Source organism: Poecile atricapillus, chromosome W (assembly GCF_030490865.1).
Source record: "Poecile atricapillus isolate bPoeAtr1 chromosome W, bPoeAtr1.hap1, whole genome shotgun sequence".
Taxonomy (NCBI): Eukaryota; Metazoa; Chordata; class Aves; order Passeriformes; family Paridae; genus Poecile; species Poecile atricapillus.
The window spans coordinates 50,868,244-50,889,741 of NC_081288.1; the positions used below are offsets into that span (position 1 = coordinate 50,868,244).

At 38.5% G+C, this 21,498-nt stretch overlaps 1 protein-coding gene across 1 annotated transcript in view; it reads left to right on the forward strand.

The window, feature by feature from the left end:
• The first annotated feature begins 112 nt into the window (after positions 1-112).
• LOC131591951 (forkhead box protein P2-like) overlaps positions 113-21,498 on the forward strand; it is a 397,175-nt gene continuing 375,789 nt past the window's right edge. Inside the window, exons 1-2 of the mRNA XM_058863087.1 lie at positions 113-384; positions 725-802. The gene's annotated coding sequence lies outside the window, so the exon portion shown is untranslated. The remainder of the gene's footprint in view (positions 385-724; positions 803-21,498) is intronic.

A 21,498-nucleotide genomic window follows, 5' to 3' on the forward strand; every position in this document is an offset into this window, starting at 1 on the left:
CTTCGTCTTTTTCCCCGAGACCTCCCCAGCAGACAGCCCGGGTGAAGAAACGTGTCACGTTTCTCCTTTGTGTGCTGCCTGCCCGCCGGAGGGAGAGGCGCACCCCAGCCCCCGCCTCTCCTCCCGCCCGCCCGCGCGGAGGGGCCGCTGCCGGCCGCCCCCTCGGGGCGCCCCGCGCCGCGCTGCCCCGGGGCGCCCCCGCTGGCGTGGGAGGGGAAGCGCAGGGGTGCCGGGGTGCCCGTGGGGTAGCGGTGCCCCCGGGCGCTGTTTGGGCTTCGCAGGGAACAGTGTCGTCCTCTCGCCCAAGACAAAATTGCCTAAACCCAAGAATTAATAAATAATGGTGTTGGAGCTGCGGGGTTCCGGAGGCGGCCTCCGTGCCTGGTACGTGGGGGCCTTCCCTTAAAATTTGCTTTGAAGTTGAGGAGAGCTTCGGGACTTGGGAAGTTTGGGAAGCGTGATAGATCTTGAGGAGAGGGGAGCGGCCGCGGCGGCCTTGGCTGTGAAGCGGGCAGTGCCGTGCCATCGGCAGTGCCAGGGCAGCCGCAGGACGGGGCCGAGCGCCGGCACCTCCGCTCCCCGTCCTGCCGCGCCGAGCGCGGGGTGCGCGGGCGGCAGCGCTCTTGGCCTCCCGTAACCTGCCGAAAAGCCGTGTGCCGCCCGGCGGAGCCTGCACGGCCAAGGTAAAGGCAGTCGGTGAGGCGGTTTTGTTCTTTTCCCGTAGTTCGGCTCGTGTCAGGTTCGGCAGGCAGCGGGCCCGTGTCGCAGCGCAGCCCCTGGCCGAGAACGCTGGTGAGCGCTGGTAAGGTCCCGGGATGGAGCCACTGGAGAGGGATAAAGCTTAGGCTATGGGCTGGCAGGAAAACGCTCTTCTGAAATTTGCGAGAATAGTCCACACAGAAAGCGGGCCGCTGGTATATTTTCCAGGGAAAAATAATCTCAAAAGTAACCACCGTGAATTGATGGTATTGTCCTCTATTAGTAAAGAGTGCAGAGCTACAGACGGAGGAATGGGCAGCACCCTCTACCTGGGAATTGCTTATACTTTTAGGAAGTCTTGCTTCCAAAGAGGATCTTCTCTGATCTTTCTGTGCATTAGAGCCCCTATCCAAACTCTTCTCTAGAGAGTGGGAATCTTTCCATTGACAGCAGTAGGAATCGCTTCATTGATTTCACAGGCTTGGATCAGGCCCTTAGAAATTTTTTTACAAAGGTGGAACTCAGAAGTTGTGCATGGTGTGTATATCTCCCCCCATTAATTCATGTGTGTGGGGGGAAAGAAGTCAAAGTTTTAAGAGATTTTGACAATTTTAAATTTTTTCACCAGTGGTAAGTAATTTAAAGCCATTAAGGAAAAACATTACTGCTAGTAATATTACTCTAAAGAAAATATGATTAATTATTAAATTGGTTTCTCTAATACTACACTAAACCCTTTTAAGTGAGATATGGTTTTAATTGTTCAAACTAGTATTTTTTAAAGTTTTTTCTTGACAATAATAATTTGTTCATATAAATACTCAAAATACTCGTGTTTTGTAGTAATCTGCAGTTTTAGTGTAGTTCTTACAAAACGGTTTTGTTCTGTAGGGTTTTTGCATACTTAAATCATTCCTTTAATTACTGAGGATAGTAGATCAGTAAAAGGTTAAGGGAAAGGAAGAGTGTTTCAAATTTAGGGTTTCCAAAATGCATGTAGTTAGACATCCTAATTTATTTGAAATACAGTGCTTCATGTGAGGCCTTGTTGGTGTAGGCTTTAAGGTTTAACAGTAACTTTAGGAGGAAGCTTAAACAGAATCAATTGTATAAATATTTGTGTATTTCTTTGTGTTTAGTTTAACCTCGGTGATTTTTACATTGTGTCACGGGATCTTTGCTACAGTGCACTGTTTATATCATCTGAGAAGAGAAAACCTAAATGTTTTGTAGCATTCTGTTTAGAGAAGATTTATGTAAAATGATGAAATAGTCTATAAGGAGCAATCAAATTAGAGTGGGTTTGAGTGTGAGGAAGAGTAAAAGAAATACACCAAGTTCAGGACATTTCAGTCAGTAAATACATGGTACTCTTTTAAAGCTGCACTAAGGTTTGTGAACCGTAGTCAGGTGAATAGTTTCACAGATTTTTGAAGTGACTTGCTTATTTGCTGGTGTTTGGCTATTTTTTTTGTTGTTGCATTTTTTTCTGTAATCATCTGTTGCTTATAATTTTTTTAAATGTATAGAATAATAGAATGTGTTGGGACTATAATTTTAAGAATAAAGGTGTATTTTCTTAGAAACATTCCTGTCAGACTCCTTTATTTTTTCGAAAAATTTCTTGTTGGACTTAAATGCATTTAAAAAAAAATATGGTAAAATAAGTTTTTGGGTTTTTTTAGGACTAATTTATGTGAGCTGGAATAAGCTTTTTGTATTCTGAGAAATATACCTGATTCAGCATTGCATGCACAGGAGTTATTCAGGGCTAGTGGGCTGAAAACAATAGAAAACTTCTGAGATGTGATCCATGTTGAGGCAATGTTTTGCTATGTGTCATTGAAAATGTCACTTAACCTCTTTGTTTTTCATCACTGAAATGTGAGGGCTGGTATTTATCTTTCTGATAGAGTGGTTAATTAATATTTCTTGAACATGGGGTACTTTTTTGTTCCATTTCTGGTTTTACCAGGTTTATTTTGGAGAAATTAAACTGTGACGGTGGCTGAAAATGTATGGTTCCTGAGAGTCATGTTTTTTTCTTTGTCGGTTGGATTGTGAAGAGGTCACTTGCTCACATGAAATGAAAATGATTTAGGACATAGGTCACTGGAAAGTACCCATAGAATGATTTTGACATTTTTTTTTTTTTTTTGAGAAAAAAGTAGATCACAATCAAAAAGAAAAATACTATCAACTTTGTTGTAAAATAGTGTTTCTATATACATTGGAACTGATTACTCTTAAAATTTTGTGATGGCTAATGGGTTTAGAAGTAATGCAAATTGTCTATTTTTTTTTTCACAGCCACAGTAGCATTCCTCTTAGCTAATTGTTGAAGAAATTAGGATTGTTCTTGTTAGAAGAAATACTTGTCATTTAAATTCCTGCTCCCTGCCCTGTTTTGACTTGATACCTTTCTTGATTGTATGTGTAAAATAGTGGCACCAGATAAAGCTCACATAAGCGATGAAATTACAGAAAAGCTTAGCTGTAATAAACTAACTTCTTAATCTTAAAATTGCAATAAAATAGTTCACTGTTAGTTGTTTGAAGTCTTTCTTCCACATTTGTTCCTTTACAGAATAAGTATACTTACTGAAATAATTTCCAAGAGTAGCTTTAGACTTAAATTACAAAACCTCTAGACCGGCAAAAAAACAAGGAGCAGTCTCACAAGTATTATTTAGAACTGGTCATCTTTTTTTCTCCTTTCTGAGGCTTTCAGTAGCTTAATAAAACTTACTACTTTTAAAAATCTTACAAAACGTTCACTGCAAATTATCAGAGGCATCTATTCTTTGTTGCAAGATTTGCATCTGTTTTGGCTTTTCTCTTTTTTGTTTATTTTTTAATCCCATTTCTGATAAGTTTGTGTTTAAGGGCAACACCATGTTTTATGTCAGAAAGGTGGTTTTGAAAATGCCAGTAATAGCTTGCTTATGCTGTCATCACTGAAGTAGCTGAAAATAATCTCTTTAATGAACAGTTGCTACGATGTTTATTTAGAAAGTAACATTTGAACTCTGAGGAATGAATTTGTTTGGAATTATGTTTAATATCACAATTTCAGATCCTGTTCTAAGAAAAATAAAGTTAAAACATTAAGTATACTGCTTTAAACTCTACTATCTTAAGTCTTTTTAGTAAGTTGTAGAGGTTGCTAAGGGGAGGGAATAAGAACGTTGTGGGTTTAACTTTTTGTTCATTTACTTAGGTATTTCTTTTTCCTGCGAATAGTAATTACACATCTATAGTTGGAAATGGGCTTGCTGCAGTTTTTTTCTTGCTTAACTATGTACATTAATCAGGCTGGCTGATGAGGACAGAGCTTATTCTCTTGGATATGGTGTACTGTACCCCCTACATGCCCTGAATGTGGGTGTCTCTTCTGGGTGGCAGAGGGCTTTGCTGTAGGTAACAGGTGACTTTCTAATTGGTTAGGCTGAGGAACAGCAAACAGGTTTAAAGGACAGGCAGCACCTTCATTCAATGTGCAGAAGGGAGATTTTCTGCCCTGGCCACTCCCTCCACTGCCCTTGCAGTGCTGCGTGATGTCCGTTCTGGCGTGAAAGGAGAAACTACAGATCTCCATCATACAACCCTCTGAGTCACAAGGAACCCTCTTTGAGGTTCACAGGCTGGCTTTGGCTTACCTGTAGAACTTGCTTGTTTACCAAGGAGCTTCAGCTTCCTGTGGGCAGCAGGTACTGAAGGAAGGTGGAGGAGTATCTCTGGTTTATGACGTTTGCAGCCCATTGGTGGTTGCAGGCTCCACAGGGACACACACTGCGAGTCCTTTGCTCAGTGAGCTGGTCCTTTGGACCTCTGTGGTGAATCAGACATGGCTGCAAATTGCATCACATTTCGTATTTCTGTAAATTGCTGATCTCAGTCTTGTTTCAATTTGCCTCCAGGACATAATGAGGATGACTGAGATTCCAGTGGGCCTGTGCCAACCTTGTCCCGGTGGGAGATACTCTTTACTGTTGCGCCCAAACCTGGAAATTCATTTGAAGAGTGACGTTTTGAGGCTAGGGGGGTACATCATTATATATAACTAGAAAGTTGTTGGGGTTTTTTAGGCAAATTATTTCATAAATAATTATTTGTATTTTTACAAAAAAATCCTGTATCTTTTAAGATTGATGTTTAGTTGATAATTATATTAGAATAATTTATTTTTTCTCTAACAACATGATGTGTATTTTGCAACTTTGGTCAGAATTTGCCTTTAAGTAAATTCAAATGCTGATTTATTCCATTATTCAGCTTTTGTGTTTCAGTCTAAACCAACATGATACATTGTGTACTTTGTAATTTGAAATCATGTATTTGATGTAATTTGACTAATTGCATTTTGACATATATTTATATTGTAAGAGTCTAATCTTGTTGCATATTGCCACTACAATTTTTGCGATCTTGTCCTTTCGGAGAAGGAAGGAGAATGGCTGTGATACTACACTGCTTGTTGAAAAGAACCTAATTGTTCTATTCAGTCTGAAAACTACGAAACTTGTGTTTGGAGAAACAATCTCAGGGTAATACTTTAACTATCTATTAGGTGTTGATTTTGACTTTGCCCAGGAATGGTGAAGAAAATGTAAAAGAGGTAAACTTTGCCATGTTGTCAGTGCTAAGTCTTATAAAAATTGCTCACAATTACATTGTTGATTTATCCTTTTGTAAGTCTTACAGTTGATGCTGAGAGGGGATATTCTTCTGGAATTGTTACCCACCTAGTAAAACAAGTGGTGTGTAATAAAACCCGTAGTTGATGTTTAACAGCTTGGAAATTAGATCAGAAATTGACAAGTTTAGCAGAGGAAATTTTAAGAGTTAGCAGTGGTAAGCCACAAAGGGCTTTGGAAAGGAGAGGGACAATGCGCAAACAATGGAGAGTTGGGAAGTGAGGGGAAAAAGGCCAGAGAAAACATGTGGCTGGGCAGGAGCCAGCAAAGGCACAAGCTGCGCTGCCAGGAGGTGGGCAGCTGCTCAGAAAATAGGGGCTCCGGTTCTCAGAAGAGAAATGTGATTTTCATCTGGTGCCCAGTATAGAAAATGCATTTCTCCACCTTCACTTCTTCTGTAAGAAGAAAAATCAAACTTTTTTGCATGCCAGCTTTATGCACAAGGCAGGCACAGGAGTTACACCGGCCCCAATTGAGGCTGTTTATTTTTAAATAATAGATCTTGTTAAATCTAGTGTATGTCTTTGGAAACTTACATATTAGTCGTTGCACTGAAATTTGATATGTAATTACTGAAAAAAGTATCATTTTATTGATGTAATAGAGGGGGAACAGAGATCTTTTGAAGATAAAGGGGAAGAAAAGTGTCTAGAAAACAAAAGACTAGTATTTTTTAGAGTCTGAAGCACAGCAATTGAAATGTCTCCGATTCGAGACACTTCTCTGTGAGAGAACACAAACAGGATTGTGGTTTCATTACAGTAGTTACAGCATTCTCATGACCTATAAATGAAAACATGAAAGCCTAATGCAGTCAGGTGTGCACAGACTGCAGAAGTACACAAATCTGCTGTTGTACTTTCCAATGGTGTCAGTGTTTTCGTCTTTGTAGAGCAACACTTAATTCAATAAGGAATAAATGATATCATGTATACAATATTGTGAATGTAAGAGGAAGGGTGCTAAGAACTCTGTGATGTGTGGCAACAATAATTTCTCATTGAAAATCAATTAGTGGAATATATGGGTGTTAAAACTGTAAAAATATTAGGATGGAACTTTGCTAAAGATCATGAAATGCTTTTGTGCAAAAATTTATTCAGACCCATTTGTTAACAGTCTTGAATGCATTTAAATTACTTTTAATGTTGTGAAGATGCCTGTAAATTGTTCTCAGTACACAATAACTGTCAGCGTACATTGAAGAATACGTGTGGTCAGTAATTCAACAGATAACTATATTGAATATACAGAAGTTTCATATGGTGTCAGATTCTTGCACATTTTTTTTGCTTTAGAAGAAGAATTAAGTTTATTGTGACTGAAACTTTAACTTGGTATTTAATTCTATTTTAAGAGACTGACTTCTTGAGAAAGAGTTAATGATGTTTGGCATTGGAAGTTCTGGATCTGAGCCTTTATTTATTATTGACCAGCAAAGGGTGTGAAGGTTACCTGAACAACCAGAAATGTACATCTTATGAACTGACATATGAAAACCTTTTAAAAAGTGTGGTTAAGGTTTTTTTTATTGGGTTGGTTTGTTTGTTTTGTGTATTTTTGCATTTGTTTGATTTGATTTGATTTTTTTTCTTTTTTTTTTTTTTTTTCCCTCTTTTCATTTTTTAAAATTATTTTTGGTTTTGAGTCTGGGAATCACAGAGAAACCAGGAGAATGGTAAACTGCCAAAATATTTGTGTATCACTGCAGGAGTGGTAGGTGAAGAAGTTGATGATCAATCCAGTGTTTCTGCCATGGAGCTGTACAGCTTTGGAAGTGGTGTGTCCATGCCTGTACAGTGTGACTGTGCAGCATCACAGGGCTTCTGTCTCCGTCCACAACTTTCTGGCAAGGAGACCAAGGCCTTCAGAAAGAAACTGAATGTATCCTAGTGGGTTTATGTCTAAGATTATGGGACAAAAAATATTCTAAAGAAGGGTGCAATCCATCATTTGCTAAAACAGGGAATGTGTCTTAGGAATGTGGTTCTCCAGGCAGGAACTGACCATGGTGGAGAGTGTTTTACAACGTAAAAACAGGTATTTAATGGGCTGTGATGGGAAAACACGGCTTTCCAAATTCTTCCTTGAAAAAATGAGGGAGGGGTGCTTCCAAACCAGGTCAGCATTCATTTCCACACTAAGTATGGCTTGTGATATTGGTGTCATACCATGCTTCAGCTTCATTTGTCCTCTGGGGTGGTTGTGGGGTCTAGGTGGGTCTAAATGGGTCTAGGTGGGGTCTAGCAGTGGGACCTGGAGTAGTGAGTGGTTCAGTGGTTCTGTGACAAATTACCGCTTGTCAGGACTCTGCTCAGACTGAGCCTCCCCGCTCCTGGAACACACAGGCTTGACCTGTCTCAGGCTTCAGAAGAGGTTGATACTTGAGGTAATGGCCACACACTTGTGTTGAAAAATCCAAGAACCTAATCCCTGATTTTCTGAAGATCATATGAAGACTTGCTTTTATGGCTGAGATGCTGAGGCTGGTTGATGATTTTGATGTGTTTGTATGTGCCTGTGCAAAACAGGTTTCTGAGACTGAGAATTTACCAGCTGCTTACCTGTTCTTCAAAGCCACCTAGACTGAGGCAGGTGATGGATTGCCTGTGCATATTTAAGCCAAGTCAGTGTGTTATCAGTTTTTCTTTCAATAAAAGTTCTTATTCCAACTGTTTCATAGGCTCTGAAGCAAGTCACCACTAACATGAAAAATCCATATTTAAAGTGACTTTTTTATAACATTTAAATACTTTGAAGGACTCTCATTTATTTTGTAAGTGAATCTTAAAAAATACAGCATTCAGTATATCGTTGCTGAGGATTCAGAGACATATGGAAGAGACATTTCTGAAAACATGAACACAGATAACTTGTTTTAAAGTGTCCAGCCTGATGAGCCAGGCATGACACACCGTGTGCTGTAGCTGTAAGGTGTTGTGTGCCTCATGATTGGTGCTAATATGCATATGCAGCAAATCTGGCATTTCGCAGGAGCTTTGGGCAATGTGTGAACACCAGCAATTCCCTGTATGTTTGTCTAGAAAGCGTATGGCTAAAGCTAGACCTTGCTCTCACTTCTCGATACTCCTCCTCCTCCTTATCATTTGAATGTCGCATAAGAGGAGGGCTACTGTGAAGCCTGAGAAAGGTGGCAGATGGAGAAAGCCGTCTACTTGACTGGTCCTCCTGAGTTGCAGCCTGAGCACTTGCATTTTAAATCTTTCTGTGACACGGTAGAAGAATACATTTCTGTTATTTGATTATGTGCAAAAATGGAACCTGGTGTCCTGGACTTAACTAAAGTGCTATTTTTAACATGTGTTTCAGTACCTGTCTTCAGTAACTGGAATTAAATTTTAAACTGAAACTATTAGCCTTATTTTACATAGGTGGCTGTGCATTTTGTGACTTAATAATATTCAAACCTCTAAATATACTTATATATCATTTAAATATAATTTTATAAACGTTCTTCTGTATCCAGTGACTGACGTTTGGGTCATTGTTGCTAACACTAAATTACTGTCAGAATGGGGAAGACCCTTTTTTCCAAGTCATTGTTAGGCTTACAGTTTTGCTCCAAATTTTGTTGTATCAACAAAATTTCCTGTAGCTGAATTTCTTTTTTTCTAAGATGCAGATGAGTCGGAGCAAAATGTAACCAGAGACTATTAAAAATATCTTTCTCATTGTCACCTGCAATATTACCATAATTGGAACTAAGGAGCCTGCAGTTGCACAATATTTATGTTGCAATCCAAACTGACACAGCCTGGAATGCCTCGGTAGCAAAACAAGACACAGACCCAGGCCTCACAGTGCATGCTTGGGAGGGAGTGAGCTGCTCCTCTTGGATGCCTCCTCCAGTGAGGACGTGCTGGAGGTCCCCCTGCTTTGCTCTGGGCTGGGGGGGCTGAGGTGGGGAGGTAAGTGCCTGCAGCTTGGCTGTGGAGGGCAGTGGATGGTGGTGGATGATGGTGGGTGTGAGTGACCCTCCGGGTCAGGCTGCAGGGATGGCTGCTTTAATAACCTGGGGAGCTCTAGTAAGACATAGCTCCTTCTTTGAGGTCTACTGATTTTTTCTCATTCCTTTTCACTCCTGACACTTTGGGGGCCTCTTCCTCTGGAGGTGTTTGGTAAAAACACTGCTAATGCATTTACTTTCCTTTGGTGCTTGGAAATAGTGAGTTGTTGTCCAGTGTCACCTTCCTACACAGATCACTGTAGGCACAGTGAAACCAGTGTTCATCTCTGCTGCACCTCTGGTAGGCTCCTCAACAGCTGATGAAGTTGATCTATTAGTCCTGGCCTTCTCTGGCAAGCACAGTACGGTATATTTGCCTGGGACTGACACACTTAGATCTATGGCCACAAGATACCTGGTCAACTCTTCGAGCCTTTACCTTTAGCATTAGCTTTAACCCCTCAGGGCTCAGCTGCTTGCAGCATTTAAAGCATAGCAAGAGGTTTTATAGCAGAGATTTGACTCAGCAAGACTTGTGCTACCTCTCACTGAAGATATAAAATACAATTTGTAGCTTATAATTGCTGCCTAATATGATCTTGGACCCTTACTTAAAATCCATTTAACTGATACTGTGCTTTCTTTATAAGGTTATTATTGGGAGCTAACCTTTCCTTGTGTTGTGGTTAAATGTACAATGTAATAAGGGTGTTTTTTAATGTGTTTAAGAGTTAGAAGATGTGTTAGAGGTAACCTTTATGCAGAGAGTTTTATATAGTTGTAGTAAGGACAGCAATATTAAAATCCTGAACATTAGTACCATCTGAATATAATTTGTTCTCATTCTGTTTTGTGTGTGCCTGCTAGTGGAAGATGATACAGCATATTGAAGAAATCTATACTGTTTTCCAGTATCTTTTTTATAGGTAATTATTTAACCTAGTGCAAATTACTGTCTCCAGAATTTTTTTTAAAAAAAATTTAGATGTATACAAAAATGCAAAAAGTGTATTGGATATAACAGGTAAATAACAATTATTTCTTTATTTAGATTTCAGGGAGAGAAAACTAAACCCATGATCTTAGGCACAAAACTGAAAGCCTCCCAGAAATCTTTCCTTCCTTAACTTCTGATATACAGGCGTGGGCCATGTCTGTTGGATGTTTTCTTATAACAGAATTAAAGATTTATTTTCCTCAGTGACAAATGTTGATACTTTTGCTCTGTGGGTATTAGTTTGTCTTCCTTCGATTGCCTAATAGAAATGCAAGTTTGCTTAAAGTTGTAAGTTAAAATGAAGCATTTTTTTTTTTCCCCCCTAACCAGATACTTAAATATGTATGTAGGATTTGGTATACATGGAAAGAATTTCAGAACATGCCTCTCTGTACTCTTCTTGCAACTGCTCTAAATGGTAGTGAAGGAAATGTAGTTTTGTACCAGAAAAAGGGTCAGGAAAAAAAAACAAACAACCCAGAAAGATGAGCATTATAAGTGTGGACAGCCTTTGTTTGCGTTTGTGTTTTCTTTCCGCTGTTAGTGTAGAAAGCTCTTTTCCCACTCTTCAGAGCCTTTTTTAATTTTTTTTTTTTAATTTTTTTTAGTTTATTTTTCCTTTTCCCCCACTTGTTAATTTTTCTTCCCTGTTTCCTCAAGGGGGCATTGTGGATTGAAGAGGAAGAATGGTTTCAGACATGTCAGGCCTATAGCTGAAAAACACTTGTTTTTCTTAAGTTCATTAAACTGCTGTCAGGGTGAACACATCCATATGGACGTGGGCAAGAATGGCTGTAAGAGAAACAAACATTATTTTTAATCTTAAGTAGGTGGGGAAGGGGGCAGCAGTCATGGCTTATGGGGTTGAAATTAACTGCTTTTAACATTGTGAAGAATGATGATGATATAGACAAAGTGCCTTCCTAAAATTTATAAGTATAATTCTTGGCTCAGATGTATACTTGCAGAACTTTATGGTAGAGTTACTTAATCTCAGAACGGTAAAGATAAATTCATTAATGGTTATGAGATGTTGTTATAATTAAATAGAGAATGCCTGTAAATTGCTTTTTGGAGCTCAATGACTGCAAACTCTGGTCTTCTAATTTAATCCATCCACCGCTTTCCATTCACTTGCTGAAAGGCTTTCTAGAAAGACTGAGAAATTAGCCCTACTCCAGGCCCAGTAACTGCAAGAACTAAGTTGGTTTCTCTTAAGGGAGAGCCTAGGATGAAGACTAGAAGTGTTTCCCCAAGAAAAGTTAAGATTGGATGTAAAAAGTAAAGCAGAAACAGGTTTTTTACATTGTGATTGTGTCCAGAGATTAGTGTGTTTCTCACTAACTGTCTGAATTTTGCGCTGGTTTGTGGTAGCTCTGATGCTTATACAAAAGAAAAATTAAGATGTTTATGACCCAGTGAAAGAGATACTGACCAAATGAGAAAAACTAGCTAAGTCAGTTTCTTTCACTGGTGTTGCAGTATTTCTCACATCTGGCTTTTTGGTTGTTCTAAACGAATGTTATCATTCTCTCAGCAGACAGTCCATTTTTCTTGTGAATTATTTAAATAAAGGAAGAAATTATTTCATGGAGAAATTAGATACCTCTGAAATTAGCCTTTTGCACAAAGGGTAGTTTAACTGCAGGAGGCAAAAGTTCACTTTGTGTTTTTAACTTGAGCTCTTAAGAATAGAGGTGTATGAGAAAATACATTCTTTAGGAAAGTGTCAGTGTTTTGCCTTGATAGGTTTTCCTTGTGCAAGGTATTCTTTATAATTTTTCTGTTAATTTGCTTAACACTGTGTTGAGGTAAAACTGTAGTGTAACCCTTCCAGCTCTAAAAGGGACTTGGATTCATAAAGTCATTTAGTTGGAAAAGACCTACCAGATCATTGAGTCAGACTTTGATCATCACCCTCTCAGCTAGATCAGAGCACTAATTGCCATGTTCAGTTTTTTCCTGAACACCTTCAGGAATGCTCGCTCTACCACCTTCCTGAGCCATTGTTCCAATGCTTAAAAACCCTTTCCGTGAAAAAAAACTCTTTCTGATGTCCAACCTGAACCTTCCCTGGTGCAGCTTGAGGTCATTTCAAGGTAAAAGTGCCATGGATATCCAGCTAAAAATAAGAGAGAATGGAAAAAGTATTGATTATGTTGATTTTGGGGGGAAAAAAAAATAAAATTCTTGTTGAGTTAACCCCCAAATCTTTTGTTTGCTTCAATTATAGAAGTAATGGGAATAGTTTCCTTAAAAGCCTGCAGGAAGAGATCTGTCGTTTTAATTATTTCCTACAGTGTTTCGATAGGCTTAATATGGATGTGATATTTGGAAGGTGAAACCCTATTATTGCTCAAGCAGATTAACTGCATTTCATTGCTCCAAAACCTTCTGCGCATTTTGAGTAAAAAGGTTTTGGTTTGAACTGCTCAGTTTGTCGTAGAAAATTTGAGGGGAAGGTGAATTAGCTACTGCTCAAGTGTTCATAATTCATTCTGGAATTTTCCAAGGCATGAAAACAATTTTTTTAAAGTTAAATTTACTTTACATATGTGTACGTCTAGTAATAAGAACTGTGTAAAACAGCTAATAATTGTACCCAAACTGCTTCCAGTTCAACCATGTATTTCCCACAAACCATGTTTTGCATAAATGAAGATTGTGCTTCTTGATTTTACTTGGCAGATCTGAAGTACTTGTGGTAAAAACTGTTCTAGCAAACTACACAAAGCTAAACTCTGTAAAAGAAACCCCAACTGTTAGCCATTCTGCAAATCATTGTGATATACGTTGTACTTGTGACTTGATCAGTTTGATTATTGCAATATAACTTCAAAGGCATTGTGTCTTCTGTAGCTGTAAACTCCACTGAAGGCCTGCATTTTTGTTCTTGCTGAAAGTTAAAAAAAATTCTACCAACGTGAAAATATATATAGTGAGTGGCTGCATAAGCTGTATTTTTTCTGTCTTTGGGTGGCAATTTAAACAGTTTGAAGTCTCTTAAAATTCAGTATACTTGAAATAAAAAGCCTTTTCTGTGATTGTTTGCAAAGTTTTAATTTGTTTTAAACCACGTTGTTGATCTAGAGCTTTTGCTCATTTAAGGTTGATTAATTGCTTTTGCCACTTTTGTTTGCAGTTCAGTATAATCTCATGCAGACTATTGTATTTTTTTAAAAAATTTTAATCTTCTGTTGATGGTTATATGTGTGGATGGGATGTTAAATTTGACCACTAATAACTTAAGGATTTAAATAAACAAATAAATAAGATTGAAAACAATAACAAAAGACTGCAAACTGGAACAAATGCTTGGCATTGGAAATTTATTTTATGAAACATAATTTCTGCACCTGCTGTAGACCCCATTGTGGAAGCTCTTGTTTTCTTATGTTGTTTTTATTTTTATTTAGAAAAAGGTTATCGTGTTTTCATTCAAGTACCTTTATTTAAAGCATTCAATAGAAACAAGAATAATAAGCCTATGTCTCACTTCGAATGTTTTTTAAATGTGTATGCCTTTGTGATAATTACTATTCATTAAGGCTCAGTACTCTTTCTTTAAAGGATAACTCTGTTATCTTACCTCTGAAATGGATGGGTGAACACTGACTGAAGTCACTTCATGCAAAATGTAAAATAGATTTCTGATGTGGAGTTGGAGTTGAGTTCTGTGGCCCATCTGCATTGCTGCAGTGCCTCTCAGAGAGCACAGACCCCAGCGAGTGCTTGGGTAAGTCACGCTGATGCAGTGTGACCCACACACACCACAGAGGATTCATCTCTTACTGATAACTGACATGGAGAACTTGACCCAAGTAGGAGCCTCTGGTTTCTACTTACGGTGCAGAACCCAGGCCATGGCTGATGATGCACAGGAAGGTGCTGTAACCATTCCTCTTTGGAAGTGCCTGACTATGTGCTGCTCTTAAAAACTCAGAATCCTGGTACCCTGCGTTTCACTGCTGTCTCACAAATATTTGTGGTTGACAAAAAAGCTGAATTGTCACTGTATAATGAATAACACATAATCCACCTCCTGGTGTTTGCAGTATACTAATTTTCACATACTTAGATACGTAATGGGCAGACAGAAGAGTTCAGAAATCTTAAGACAGGCCAGTTGGAAAATATGTTCAAATTAAAAAAAACAAAACCCTGACAACAAGAGAGACAGGAAGAAAGAAATATAATTCTTCTGATATTAAAAGTATGAAGAAGAAGAGAGGAGAACATCTGTTTTCCATTTTTTAAGGAGACTTTTTATAATGGTTTTTGAACTTCTGAGATTATGATGCTTTTTCTTTGTTACAGAGCTGTCAGAAAATACAAAGGTTATATCTGTGCAGACAGCTTAACTTGCTTCTAGCTCTCCAAAGTACTTTAACTCATTTCATATTCAGCTGTTAAAAGTGTACAGGTCTTGGAAAAATTAGAGCATTATAGCTGTAGCCGTAGCCTCCTGGACAGCCAGGCCAGAGCTTTTGGACAAGAGCTGTGGCAAGGCATGTGATGCCCTGCACAGTGGCAGTGGCTTGTCAGAGCTGAGATGTTAAGCAGGTGTGCCCTGTAATCGGGCTGTGAGACACTTCTGGAAGCCAGAATATGGGTCAAGGAAACCTTCCTCTGCCATAATCCTTTCTAATCTTTGCTCTTGGAAGTTTTTGAGAGCAATTCTAATGCTAAGGAGTGCAGCTAAAATTTTTCTGTTTGCTTTTTCTTGCTTGTACTTTTTCAAGTTTTCTTTCCTCTCGTGTTTATTTAAAGAGAATCCTAATAACGGAGGGGATGCTTTTAGAAACACAGTATTTCATCAGCAAATGAGGGTTCTAACAATTCCACCTAACTAGAGGAATGCTGCAGAGGGAAGAAGCTGCATAAGATACAGTGAAAGTACAAGAAATCATCCCATTTTTACCAAAATCATTGTACAATGGAAAGTGCCTCTTGTCAGCTGAAATGTCAGATGTATCAGGGAAAAGTTAAAGTGGAACCTGATTTCTGTAAGGCGAAAGATTCAAGTAATTTGCTTAGAGATGCAGTAGAAAATCAATCTTATGCTTGAAAGAGGAAATGGTAGCCTTCAAGTCTCATATCATGTTTTGTAGCTGATTGTCTGTTTTTATTATCTCCCCCTGCTTTTCTTTCGGTACTTACTAATGCCCTTTGGTTAACTCCATTATACCTTTGAAAAACTTCTTGCAGAGCTCAGCTACTTTGGCTTGTTTGCTGGGTAAGCCTCACTGATATTATTATAATTAATAGGATGTGTAAAAACTTCCCAAAGCCAGTGTTACAGAATCAGGCTATTAAAACTCGGTACCCCATATGTTCTGCAGTGTGCAGGATTTCCATCCTCTGCAGCTGGGGCTCATCAGAGAAGAGGCTGGAACTGCATTGATCTTGCATGCTGTGGGGGAAGTTGGTGTGGTAGGAACACAACTCAGCTTGTAAAAGAGTAAGAGGGATGGGAAATAAAGTCAGTTTACAATTTGGAGTTGTGCCTCTAATTTTTTTTTAATTATTTTTTTATTTTTATGCCATGGGGATGAAAAATGTTGAGAGAGGAATGGACTGTTTTGAGATACTGAAAATCTTTGAAGATCTGATTCATAAGTGAAACTCTTTTTCACATGTTACATGATAACAGTTTCCTTGGTTTGGCTCTTATTTTTTGTTAGATAGTACTGCTTTATTTCCTCCAAAAATTTTGATTTTAGCTTTTTTTTTAAATATGAAAAATTAATAAGGAATAATAAGAGCTAAAGTTAGCCTGATATTTTTATATATTTTTTATTTTTTAATGACTGGCATGAATCATGAATATTTGTAACTTGCTAGTTCTGTGAAGGGAAATTATAAAGCTGATCAAAAATTTTACAAGACTGAGAGGAAATATGCCAGCTGACAAAACAACTGCATGATTAAGAAGACAAGAAATTATACTGGTTAATTGGAATTTTATATGGGACCTTATAAAAAAATATTTAAGTACAAGGCAATACAGCGGCATACTGCTAGAGAGACATTGTTGCTGGTTTTGCTTTCAGTAGCAGGATCTACATCAAGACTGGAATGTTTTGCCTCTAATAAAGGCATATGTATTTATTCTGGCTAATTGAATATAAACTTTATATATTAAAAGTGGGAATTTATACCCTTGGACATATAAAAATAATTGAAATAGGAATAACAAAGCTAGATATCTTCCTAAGTTCCTTCCTTTGTTTATCTTCGTTGATGTCAAATATTTTTGATACATTCTTTAAAAGCTATATGGAAAAGAGATGATATGGAGAGAAGATACTTGGAAGCAGAGTATTGTCGATCCACCTTGTGAGGGCATAACGAAGCCCACTGGGAGAAGGGTTGTTTTTAACACTGAGAGTAGTTGTTTGCAAGGGGACATTATCAAGGACTTCAAAGTAGATTTCACTGGTATAGATTGCACTGTAAGGACTTTTCTAACACACACTGAAATTTGCTGAAGGAATTATACTGGCAGTACCTTACAACCAGGAAACGTATCAGTGTTGGTTTGATGGCTCCTTTTTTTTTTTTTTTTTTTTAAAGAAGCAGGATAGTGGTTAGTGTGCTTACTGTCATATCAATACTCATTAACTGCCTGTCCTTTGAGAGTGTTTTAGAGATCTGGATATGAACTGGAAGGGCCACCACTGGGTGCTGTGCAAACAGAGAACTACTGAATCCCAGCCCAGAAGTAGGACAATTTACACATGGGTAAAGACAATGTTTGGAAACAGGCAAGGGAAGACAGAAAAACAAGGAGATATCATAGCACATCAGCAAATAATTGGTTTAAAAATTTTCCATAGGTCTCCTGCCAAAGCAGTTTGAGAGAGGTTAATCAGCTAGTCTTGTGAATGTTCATAGCAGTGTGAAGCGTCAGCCTGGATAAAAAGCTTGAAGACACTTAATTGAAAAAATAACACATAGATGATGGAAGCTGGCAGCCTGGACGTAAAGGAGAAGGGAGTTTACCTCTAGATACGGAATGAGAGATGATAGGAAGGCTTTGACATGGAAGATAAGTGATTAATGTATAATGGGATACTAGATTTATGTCAGTGGAATGAGATTACATTTGTCAAGATTAGAACAAAAGATAAGAGCAAGATTTGAAATAAGAGCCATGGGAGTATAGCACCTGTACACTTTGAGAGAAGAGGTGTACTTTAAAGGTAGTATTTGCAAAGATCCTACAATATTTGCATGTAAATCTTTTGGAAATATTTGAATCTATAGGACCTAGATGCCTGTATCCAAAGACTGAGATATGATATCCCAAGTGGCCTAAATGAATGGTAATATTGCTGAAGGAAGGGGCAAGAGGGATGCTTATTAAAGGAGATACACACTTCCTTCTAACTGTACAAAATTGTGATGCAGCTCAGAGCAGCAGTGTGCTGTTAGTGGTAAGGGGAGAATCACCTCCCCCAGGTGAGTGGTAATCTGCAGGGGTCCAGAAGTTTTTTTAGGTCCTCCTTTACCATTTTTCGTGTGAAAGAAGACGTTTCATAAATTTATTCAGATATTATTGTTCTTTGCTTTTTCTGTATCGATCTTCAGTGGCAGCATTTGCAGCTGATGGTTACACCAAAAGCATGTCACTCTGTTGTTGATGAAGTATCACAGAAAATATGTATTAATACACCAGTAACATGCTGAAGTGATTAGGTTTTCAGAGCCAAAAATGACTTGACTGCATTGCTTCCTAGTGGTGAAATCATGAATTATCAGCCTGAATAATATTATTCAGGTTGAATGCCAGTAGAATTTCTGCCATGGACATGATTTTAAATATATAGATAAGTTTCCACCTGTTGAGAAAAATGGTTTGAAAATTCTTAGGCAAATCATCTCTCTTCATGTATTTATGGTCAAAGTGTTTAATTTGCTTGTTTATAGAAGGATGGAGAAGACAGTCTTGCTCTATAGTTCCTATCGTTTACCTCCACCCTCATCTTTCTATGGACATCCTGGAACAGGGCTCTCATGTTGTGGATATCTTTAATTTCAAGTGAGCAGTGGTGGAGTAGTACACTGTGAAGTAGGTCCAAGATGCTGTGAGGTTTGGTTTTTTCTGGGTTGTTGTTTGGGTTTTTTTGTTTGATTTTGGTTTGGTTTTTTTGTTTTTGTCGAGACTTTATGCTAGAATAGAGCAAATATTTTACTGAAGCTTGAAAGTGATTCAGTATCTTTTTACTTTGGTCAGGCCTGTTGTATATTTACTAAAATTGTTGTCAGTTTCATTTTCTTTTTAAGAATTTCTATTTGGTGTGTTTCCATCTGAACTTTGTTAGAGGAATCTGAAAAGTTGGATCTTTTTTCCTTTTATTTGCAGGCTTGTGACTCCATGTGCCCTGGGAGCCCTCCTGAGATCGCTAGGTACCGTGCTTGGTGATCCCTGGCAGAGGGCTCCTGCTCACCCCAGCAAGAGCATTGCTGTGCCCGCTCAGTCACTGAGGACTGCTTGATTACCTCCCTGCTGCCCATTGCCCCTTTTTCAAGTTCTGAAAAGTATTCAGCAGATTTATCACTGCTTTTTAAGAAGGTCTTCATGAGCATGACCTGAGGTTTTACAGGAAATCTTGAACTAAAAGTAATAATATTGTTATACATTCTCTCACATTCAGCCACACATGCTATCACAAAAGTAGCCTTGAAGCTGTTTTAGTTTTACAGCAAAGAGTGTTTCTTTTCATATCAGGTAATCCAAGCTGCTGAGTTTTTTTCCCCCTCGGCTTTGAAAAAATGCCTTTATATTAATAATCCTGGATTTTGTGCTGAAAGTTGATTGCTCTAGTTGATGATTGGTATTCCATAACACCAAATAAAAGCAAAACAAAATTTTCTCTTTTTCCTATTCCGATCTGAAATCTATCTATGTGTATTTTTAGAGTTCACCATTAGTGGAAGTATAATCTCTGTGCCTGCTTTTATTCTTGGCCACTGGGAGTTTTGCTACCAGCAATAAAAGACAACCTCCATGTTGTACTGCACAGTATAGATATTGTAAATTTTGGTCTTGCTTTCCATTGATCTGGTTTGCCATATGGGAATCATATTCAGCTGATCTTTATTTCCTGAGTCAGAAATTCTGTTTTACCCATCTTTGGGGCTTTCAGCATTTGATTCTCAGTGGGCTGTCAGGTATTGCACATGAAAGGAAAGGTTCAAAGGCATATAAAGAAGGTTCGGGTCTGAAATGTTTACTTAACACTGTCTCTTTTTTTTTTTTTTTTTTTTTTTTTTTTTTTTTTTTTTCATTTTACAAACATTTGCCAGACTGGAGGATCAGCATGAAACCTTAATAAATTTTAGACATTTTATTCTCTATTATGAACATTTTACACATACATAATTTTGGTGTAGTCTGGAACACATCAACTGTAAACTTGCTAGTGTGGGTTTGCCAGCAACAGTATTAAAAGCATTGCAATTTTTTTTTAAGTTTATAAATTATTTTTCTTGGAGGTTTATTTCCTTTCGTTTCTGTAGGTGCCTCTAACAGACTGCCATTGTGCTACAAAGAAATTTTAAAATGAATTCACTATACAGATTTTAATTAAGATGATGAGTAAAATTTTAAAAATAAAGTTACCATCCTCTCTCCTTGCAATGTCGTTCTACTGAGAGAAAGGAATTTGATGAAAAGTGAGAATGAGCTTGTTGTTGCTCACCTGTGAAGGTGCTGCTGCCAAGGGGGTAAACAGTCATAATCTTAACAGCTTTTGTGCCTTAATTATTTAATCTCTTGGGAAGCAAATGCTTAAAATTTGAGGGATTTCAATCACTTGGGGGCAGTGGTATAGAGGCTCTAGATTCCATTACTGTAGTTTGACTCTTTCTTATTTGATTTAAAGTGTATTTAAGACAGCATACTGCAGTGTCTTCCAGCACTTCCATCTCCAGTATATCTCATTTTCTTTTTGTGTTTTTTTAATAAAGCAAGGAAAGAATAAAGGATCTTAATACCCATTTCTGAGATTCATTCTTTCTTCTTCTTGCCCCTTTCTTCTTCATTGCCAAGAGGATGTAGAGCCCTGGAATTGGCTCAAAGGGATCATATTTTGTTAGGAAAGGGTGTGTCTTAGGTGTCCCTAGGGATGAATTTTGCTGTTGAGGATGTGGAAACAGATGAGAAAAAGTCAGTCAAAGGCTGAAAGAAAGGTGGGGCTTCCCTCGTAGCTCCTTCCCATTTCATTTCCATTGACAGCAAGAATAAAGCTGTCAGAGAACTGTGCTCTCTCACAGTCACAGACTCTTCATTTTGCTTTTCTGGATTTACATGGCCTCTTCATCATGAGGTTATGCTGTAGGTTTAGCTCACTGCTTAGTGTTCAGTCACATCTGCTTCCTTTTCTCACTTACTGCTTTCTTCAGCTGAAATAGAGAATGGGAATGTGGCCTCATGGACAGCTTCCTTCAAGTCCACAGGTTACCAAAATCCTCAGTGGGACTTCTTTTCTGCAGTCTGCCATTTTTGGTATTAGTTTATGTGACACTGGAAAATTGTGCTCTCAGCCTCCTTGTTCAGCTTTCCTCACTTCAGCGATCGAGGATGGTGGTGGCTCCTTGGCTGTCCTGGCTTTCCCCTCACACTGACTAAGGCTGTGAGACATTTTCCAGTCCTGCCCTTGCCAGGCTTTGTCTGTTACGCTAGTCTTGTTTTGAACTGGGAGGAAAACCTCAAGGTAAACCATGACCTTATGGCTCCTGTGGCTGGAGTGTTGGAAGGACAAGATGGGCAGAGGGGACAAGGAGGGGACATCTCTCTGTATGCCAGTCACCAACTGGAGTGCTGGAGCTCTTCCTGGAGATGGAGGAGGAGGCAACAGAGAGTTTATGGCTGAGGATTAAGGTGAGGGCAGGGACAGGTGACAAAGTGGTGATCTGCTACAGTCTGCCTGACTGGTTAGACCAACTGGATGAGGCCATTTATAGATACAAAGAAATAAAAAAATATATCTTTATGAAGAAATAGATGGATCCTCATGGGAGACTTGAATAATAACCTCACAATAACTATGGGAGGGACAACACAGGGGTGCATAAGCAATCCAAGTGGTTCCTGAAGTGATTAATGCACTTCCTTTTCCACGTGATAAATA